Genomic DNA, 8,554 nt, shown 5'->3' with positions numbered 1-8,554 from the left:
GCCCTGCTGGGAGAGGCGGCGACTGTCACCGTGCTAGCCGCCCGCGCTTTGGCCCGGAGCTGGAGGGCACCTGGGCGGGCTCGGGTGTGGAGTGGGCGCTGCCGCCGGGAGCTCCCTGGCTGCGCGGAGTCGGCGCCGGCGCGCCTTCCACTGGGGGCCACTCGAGGACTCCCCCCGGGCTGGAGTCGGGCTGGGCAGGGGCTGGTCTCGGGCGGGAGTAAAGAAAGCCTGGGCGGCGCACTTGGGTCTGGAGCTCCCAGTGACAGCGGGTGAGCAAGGGACGAGGCTGGTGGCCTAACCACGTTGTTAGCATCTGAAGACTCAGCCTGCTGGCCGCTGCCCGGAACCCCTGCCCGCCCTGGTCGCTCTTCTCTCCCACACTGAAGCCCTCTAAAGGCAGGCGGGCAACCCTGCCAAGCCAGCACTTCAGGTCGCTGCACCCAGGTGGTGGTTGATAGGGTATACAAAGAGATCTTTTTATTAATTGAAGTAACAATGCATTGTAACACTAAGTTTCAGGGTTGCATCTTTGAGACTCAGCGTAAGTATCTACTAACATTTCGTTCACCACTAAACGTCCAGTTCTGTCCTCCATGCCTGTGCCCCCCTTTCTTACATCACCAAGGAAGATCCTGGTGGCTCCCACACTACAGGACTGTCTTAAGGAGCAAGTTGGCCTATCGGCATACACATCTCCGGGTAGCGCCGGTATGAGTGTTCGGCAAATACTTGCCCCTCGTTTACTCATTCGACAAATATTTATTGGGCCATCTGTATGCTAGACACAAAGTGATACACAAATATTTCCCCTGGCCATAAAGAAGACACATTTCCCCAGGGACAGCAATGCAAGCAAGGGTGCCTCCTTGGCGCTGGGAAGAGCGCAAGACCCAGCTCCCGGCACACGCCTAAGCCCTGGGGGGAGGGCAGGGGCGCTCTTGCTAGATGAGGAGCCAGCTGAGGCCACTGACCATGGCAAAGGTGTAGATGGCAAAAATGAGCTGGATCTGGTCTGGTTGCTGGGGTTCCTGTCCCAGTCGGAACGGCCCAGTGTCCCAGTGGAACCCGGTTCTATTTTCCAGTCGGACCCGCTTCCCTTCCCAGGGGGAGCCGGTTAGCTTTCCCGGTGGGACCGGCCCAGTGTCCCAGTGGGTCCCGTAGGCTTCCCAGCTCGAACCCGTGGAACCCTGGCCAGGCCGGGAAAGAGGAACGCAGAGCGCTGAGGCCCCGCCCTGCCCTGCGCTGAGGCTGCTTCCTGGCTCCCAGGTACGGCGCCTCACCTCGCGGAACAGAGCCATTGAGGCCTAGTCGAGCTTTCAGGGTTTCCTGTAGCAAACATAGGGGAGTGCCCTGCCGGGCGGGCCTGGGAGTTCAGGAGCTCGCTCGTCTAGGGAAAAGGCAGAAACAACGCCTGTTGGCCCATGCGCCAGTGGGGCTTGACCTGGCGACTGAGGCCTTGACAGGCTCCACTTTGGTTGACTGCTCTTTCTCGGCCCCCCGCGAGAGCCACCTCAGTCACATGCCCACCTTGCTCGAGTCACTTAACCCTCCTGAGCCGAGTGTGACTTCCCTGGGTGTCCGGTGGTTGTGCAGAGTAGAGGATTAAGATAACCTCCCTATCTTCTAGAATGGAAATCTTGCTCATAGTAGACCAGCTGCTGGGAAGGGGGGAGGCGAGAGATGGCTCTGCAGAGGTCGCCTCTCTGCCGTCAGAGGTGTGTCCCTGATCATAGAGCCAGTTAGCTGCTCACCCATGACCTTCCCTACCCGTTTCGCCCCATACTGCTGGCCGAGCCCCACTTTTATTCGGGTGTTTGTCCTCCCAAGTTCTCAGGCTGTCTCCTCCATGAGGCTACTGTAGCAAGGCTGTTTGATACACATTTGGAACAGCGTAGAAACTTTGGGAACGGACTGTTGCCAAGCGGTGCGATTTTGTTTCCACAACTCCCGGTGATTCCAGTGCGCAGGTGGGGCTGAGAACTCCTTTTGCCAGTGACGCCACTTCGGCCGCCATGAGGTATATATACTCCTGGCCAATGAGACTTCCTGGGGAAGTTGGGGGCAGGGCATGTGCAGGCAGGAAAAGAGCCCTCCCTCTCACTCCCAAAAAGGCACCCAAGACATAAAGCTTTCTCATCCTCACTGGAAGTTTTTCCTCTCCACGGGCGGGTGGGCGGGGGCTGCAGGGGTCTTGACAGCTGGTGCCAGCCACCCCAGATGCCATGAGCATCAGGGCATGCTCCCCTGGGTCCTCATGCGTTTGGAGCCTCTGACTTATGAACTGAGGAACTCAGGCTTTTTTTTATGCAGTATCATAAAACCCTGCTGTGGCCACAACTGTCCTGATTAAACCTCTTCTGCAGTGGTAGAGCCTTGTGTCATTGGCAGGTAGCACGATCTGTACTGCTCATGCTGGTGATTTTGGTGAGGTCAACTTCCCATGGTGAGGATGCGTTTTTTTCTTTTTTTTTTTTTTTTTTTTTTAAGATTTATTTATTTATGCATACAGAACTGGAATACAGGCCAGAGGTACAGGGTGGTGAGAGGCTTCACCAGAGCCAGGGGGGAACAGAACAGGCTGACTGATGAAGTACACTGTAAGGGGAGCAGCGGGCGGGTCTGGAGAGGTCTGCCGCGCCATGTGGATCTCCTCTGGGGCAGGCGGGGATCGAACTCATGCGGAAGTGGCTTTAGCTTCTTAGTGCTGTGCTTTAACTTGCGCCACCAGGGAGGGTCCAAAGGATGCATTTTTACCCAGAAATGAAAACATTAGTGATGGTGTATTTGAAGTACTTCCATGTATTCAATTAAATTGGCTTTGGGCATAAAGGTAAATTAGTGACCATTTTTAAGGGGGTTTCAAGGGGAACCTCTATATTGGCAACGAATTTTAAATGCATTTCTAGGAACAACCTTTGGCCTCACAACTTTGACCTTACAGCTAGATACTTTTTCTCCATTTTGGTCTCGATTAATAATGCAGCCTACATTCTAAGAATGTGTTGTGTGGTTAATGGAGCTTCTGATAAAATGTTGTAGTTCTCCTTTTACAGAAGTCACAAAACTTCTTAAATCAAGTGAGGATGACCTTCTTTGCTTCTTGTCTCCCAACCCTAACTTTCATGTTATGGGGATGTAGTTCAAAGGTGGTTGCATTGTGAAGAGAGCCTTCTAGAGTACTACCATCAGCGTCCTGCAGTTGAAGGCCCACAGGAACACCCCTGTCTAGCTTGACTGAAACAAGGGAGGTTTTCTGCTTGCTGCTTCCACAGAAGGCACACCACAGTGAGGGGCCAGTGAGGAATTATTACAAAAGTTGGGGCTTGTGTTAGGTGATTTGGGGAACGGTCAAAGAAGGGGTGCTTTCTCTGGATTGGATGCTGGCAGGAAGAGGAGATTTTCTAACTGGGCATTTGAGTATCTGCTATCGAGGAGGAGACTAGTCTGAGGCTAAAGCTGTCAGTCATTTGCTGGGAGAGGGATGTTGCGTCTTCTGTGGTTTGGACAGTAACTGTGTTTTGTCTGTGTGCAAGCATGCTTACAGAGTGGGTCACTCAGTGGCCACTGACACTAAAGTGGTTTTGTCTGCTACTCAGTGACATTGCTTGTGGCCCAGTGAACAGCCAGGCCCAGTGTGAAGCCTGGCCAGCTCCTGCATGCCACAGGCTACTTGTTTCTCTTTTTTCACAGCTGTTGCTGTGCCAGGCTCAGATGGAATCCTCTTACAATCTTACAAGGTGGAATTCTGACCATTCTTATTTTAAAAGATGCATAAATGGACCTGCTTTACTATCTGATTTGCCCAACGCTGGGCTATGAGTTCAGGTTGACAGCAGAGCCCACGGTGCTCCGAGCCACCTCTCTCCACAAAGCCAAAAGGCCATGCTTGGGCAGTAAGACGCAAGTCCAAGTTGCTTTATAAATACCAAGTATGGAGTCGAGCTTGATGTAGAAGCCAATCAGAAACCTGCAACAAATTATAATGGAACGCCTGTTTTATGATGCCATGTAAAATAATGTTGTAGACATGGAAAAACTGCGGTTGTAACAACCAAAAAACTAGAAAACAGAATTTGGATTTCTGCTCACCTGAAGAGCTTTTTAAGCTTGCATTTTAGGTCCACCAAATTAAAATACCTCACAGTGGAACTGCAGCATCTGTGTGCTGAAGTGTTCAAACTCTTATGTACAGGTTAAGCCATGTGTTTTGTTTGCAGGGTAAGCTGAGGCAGGTAGTTGGCAGACTTCCTTTTTCAGGATCAAGCATTAGTGGTCAGCACCCAGAGTATATTACATTCTGGTGACTTCAGCCTGTGGGGTGTGTTATTTGGATTCTGGTACACTTAACTAGGGTCAGCCAGTGCACATGAAGATGGGCCAGGTGGTTATTTCCATCCACTGACATTAGATTTGTCCCAGGTGACAAGACCAAGACATAAATGTTGGTTCTCAACCGTGTTGAGTCAAGATTCAATGTCTAAGGCTGAGACTTACTTCATGGAACAGAAGTAAATAATAATGGCAGTGCTGTATCAAGTGGCTATATACAAGGTTTTCCATTTGTCACTGTTTAGTACCTTAAACAGTCCTCCCAGGTAGATATTATTCTCACCACTTAAAAACAAGAAAACTAAGGTTCAGGGACACCCAGGGCTTGCCCAGGGCGGTGCATCAGCAGCACGTTTTCCACTCTGATTCCTCTTCCCATGTCTTGCCACTTTTTCACTTCATTGTTAACATTTCAACAAGTTCTACAAGCTTTAAAAAAGTCGACAAAAAGGTTTCAGATATCTGCGTCTTTATACTGTCATGTAATCTGTTCCCTCTGCACCTGTGACATATCATGTAATGCTCTCCCCGGAAGGTATATTTACATGACAGAAGGACACTATGCTTCTAGTCATAGTCTTCCTGAGATTGGGTCCTGCCAGCTACAGTAGCCAGGTTAAGTGGGGCTACTTACAGTTAACTTGCCAGGCTGTAGCAAGAGTCTCTTTGCACCTCCATCGTTCCCTGTGCATTGGGGCTCCTTGAGAAGCCCTCTGTCCCAGGGCCTGCGCCATTCCAGCACACCCTCATTTTTCCACAACTGCTTTTTAAGTGTAGCAATGGATTATTTAATCAGTGAGTGTTCAGCCTTCAGAAGTCCCCAGGACCCCAAATCATCCCCAGTATACCATAACTGCCCCAGCACTGCTTGTGGAATGAAAAAAATGAATGCATGGGTCTTTAGTCTTTACAAGGCATCTTGGTTTCATTTTAGTTTATCCACATCAAAAATGTGGATGCGTAAGCTGAATAGCTTTGATATAAAGCCATAGCTATGTATGCAATATGCAATAATAAGGTAAGACCCACGCAATAAAATAGAGGTAGACCCCCTTAACAGATTTTAGTAAAAGTTACATTGGCATTCAACGTGGAAACACATGCCAGAAATTTAGTAAGTACCCACTGTTCTTTTCTAAAAAGCCAAGGTTACCTTTTGTAAGGAAAAAAAAAATTCTTAAATAAGGAAATAAGGCAAACTTCCCATATATTGAGTATTAAAAATCCAAGGATAGGGCTCTCTCTGGTGGCACAACGGGTTAAAGCACCACATTATGGCGCTCTCCAAAGCCACGAAGCACGAGTAGAGTAGCGCAGTAACGCAGGTTGCTGACCCACATGGCGGGCGCACCTCTCCTGACCCACCTGCTGCTCCACGCAGCAGTGTACTTCGTCAGTCGACCTGTTCTGATCCCCACTCTGTCTGGTGAATCCTCTCACCACCCCTGCACCTCTGGCCTGTACCCCAGCTCTGTATGCACAGATTAATAAAAGCTTTTTTAAAAATCCAAAATATCTACAGGTAAGCCATAAGAATATTTACAAAGGTGGCTACAAGCAAAGTCAGTTGTATTTCCAGGTCCCACACAATAAGCAAATAGAAAATGGAATTTACAATGTTCTTTACAATATTATTAAAAATGCCAGGTACCTAGGATACATCTAACACAGCATTATTGAGACAGTAAAGTGACCAGAATCCTGTGTATGGGGTGGGAGGCTCAGTGTTGTAAAGATGCCTGCTCTCCCCCAAACTGATCTATGCATGCATAAATACAGTGCACTCATAGACAGTTCTTAATGTCTGACATATGTGTGGAAGTGAAAAGGACCAGAGGTAGCCAGGATATTTGACTGCTCTGCTGTAACTTGGGAGGGCTTACCCTGGATGACACAAAGTGTGTGGGGGCTTTAGAAGACATGAGCAGACATGAGCTGGCTTTGGACGGAGTTGTCACGTCAGCAGGATCTTGGGAGCTGCTCACTGCCCAGCTGATGGTGGGACAAGTGGCCAGGGCAGTGCTTCGGCTCACCACATTGCCTAACGCCTGTGTCGGGCTGTGGCTGGTCCCAGTCGCTTATTCTGTAAACATCGTCGGGTGTTCTCACTGAGGCTGATGGATTAAACGCGGTAACTTTATAGTTTACTGTATTGAATCTTTTCTGCCATTTTCCCATGTTTATATCCCAAAAGAAAAAAATACAAATACTACTGAATTCATTTTATAAACAGAAAGTTCCTAGATTCCCTATAAAGACATTGTCTCTGTCTTTATAAAGACAAAATAGATCTGTGCTATCAAACATTCCTTTTTTGGAAATCTTTTAAAATTTTCATCCAACAATGTTTAAAAAACAATTTTTTGGGTCATACTAAACTGCTGTTATAAAATAGCACTTGGGACAAGCGTTGCATTTTCTCTTGTTTAAACTGTGTTAATTCAACTAGACCTAAATCTTAATTCACTTTTCTTAGTCAAATAACATTTTCCAGGTGATTTTAAAGTGAGCATTGGTTACTTTACAGGTAGGTCTGTCACAACTTAAACACCAGTAGGCCTTCCAAAAAGCATGGAAATAACAAGATGTATAGTTTTCTAATTCTTAAGTTATTTCAAAAATAAGGATGATTAATTTTTGGAATAAAAATATATGTGTATACAGGTACATATGTTTTATTCTGTAAGCTGAAAAGTATGTGCTCTATAAGTATATATTTTATCACCTCACGTATAATTCAAACCATATTCAAACTGTCTCCACTACTAAATATCAGTATCAGCAGTGTTTGTACTAGATTTTATATTCCAAAGAGCAAAGGAATGTTGACTGTAAATTATTTTGAGGTATCTAATAAATTATTTTGAAAGACAAGTATAGTTAGCTATAACATTAACCTAGCAGGAGAAAGAGAGAAAATAAATCTACAGTCCCTGGCCTCATGGTGTCATGCCAATAACCCTTTCCTTTTCCCTCGAGGACAGTGACCCTTTGACTACCATTTTCCAAGTGCACCCTGAAGGCAGCCAGGCCACTGCCCCCTAAGCTCCTCGTCACCGTCAGGTGCTCACAGACCTCATGCAGACGAGAGTAAAGGATAGACTTGTAGCATGGAAGAAAAAGGCAGAGCCTGCTGCGAAGCCAGGAAGTTCTGCTAGCCGATCTATTCTAAATTTCCCTGAGTGACTGTCCTCCCGAAATGACTTCATTTTATTAAGCAGTATATGAGCACTTCAACCTTAGCAGTTACTCAGGACAGTCAGCCAGTATGCAGGGGGCTACAAAGTGATTGGATTTTTAGATTCCATCCAAAGCGACTTTGAGCATTCCAACAAGCCATACAGTCACCCCAAGTGACAGCTCCTTTCAGTCCTGCTCTCACTGGCCCTCTTGAAGCCGCTGGCCCTGAAGACTCACCTTCCCGAATCCCACTGCCTGTTTGCTCCACCTCACCACTCCTGCCCTCTTTCTTCCTCCCAGCGCACTGGCGTCCTCACTTTCCAGTGCACACTCCTCTTCCTTTATCTGGCGGTGTCCCATGAGGTGTTCTTCCAGAATCGACTTCCTGCCTTCCCTGTCACAGAAATTCTTTCCTTGTTCCTAAGCCTTTTTTTTTTTTTTGCATAAATAATATGGTAGCTGGCATAAATGTCCAAAGGGACACAGGGTGGTGGGTGAAGCGTCCACTTTGCTTTCCCCTCCCAGCCCCACGGCCCCTGTGCTGGGGGTTCACATGTCTTTGCAGAGTCGTTCTGTGCATACAGCATACACAGAAGGCACCCTGTGCTGGCATAATCAGTCTTTTCTGTGTTAGGCTTTTACTGCTGCGGCAGACAGAATGTGTATGTTCCCTCCAGGTTCCTGTTGCAAACTTACCTTCTAATCAGATGGTATTAGGAGGCGGGCCTGTGGGAGGTGATTGGATCTTGAGGGCAGAGTCTTCTCATAAATGGGACCCCTGCCTTTCTGCAGGAGGCCACACAGAGCCTCCTTGGCCCTTCCATCAGTGGAAGCAGAATGAGAAGTCTGCCACTGGAAGAGGGCCCTTACTTAACCATGCTAGAGCCCTGATCTGGGATTCCAACAGAAAAAAAAATTCTGTTGTTTTTAAGCATCCAAAATATGGTATTGGTTCAAGCAGTCTGAATGGACTAAGGCAATTGTTCAATGTCATGTTGTTTGTTCCATTTATAAACACAGCATGGAGACGTGGAGACATTGATTT

Source organism: Condylura cristata, unplaced genomic scaffold (genome assembly GCF_000260355.1).
Source record: "Condylura cristata isolate star-nosed mole 26May11 unplaced genomic scaffold, ConCri1.0 scaffold00027, whole genome shotgun sequence".
Classification (NCBI taxonomy): Eukaryota; Metazoa; Chordata; class Mammalia; order Eulipotyphla; family Talpidae; genus Condylura; species Condylura cristata.
The sequence above is the reverse complement of the archived record's forward strand: the minus strand, read 5'-3'. Positions refer to the sequence as shown.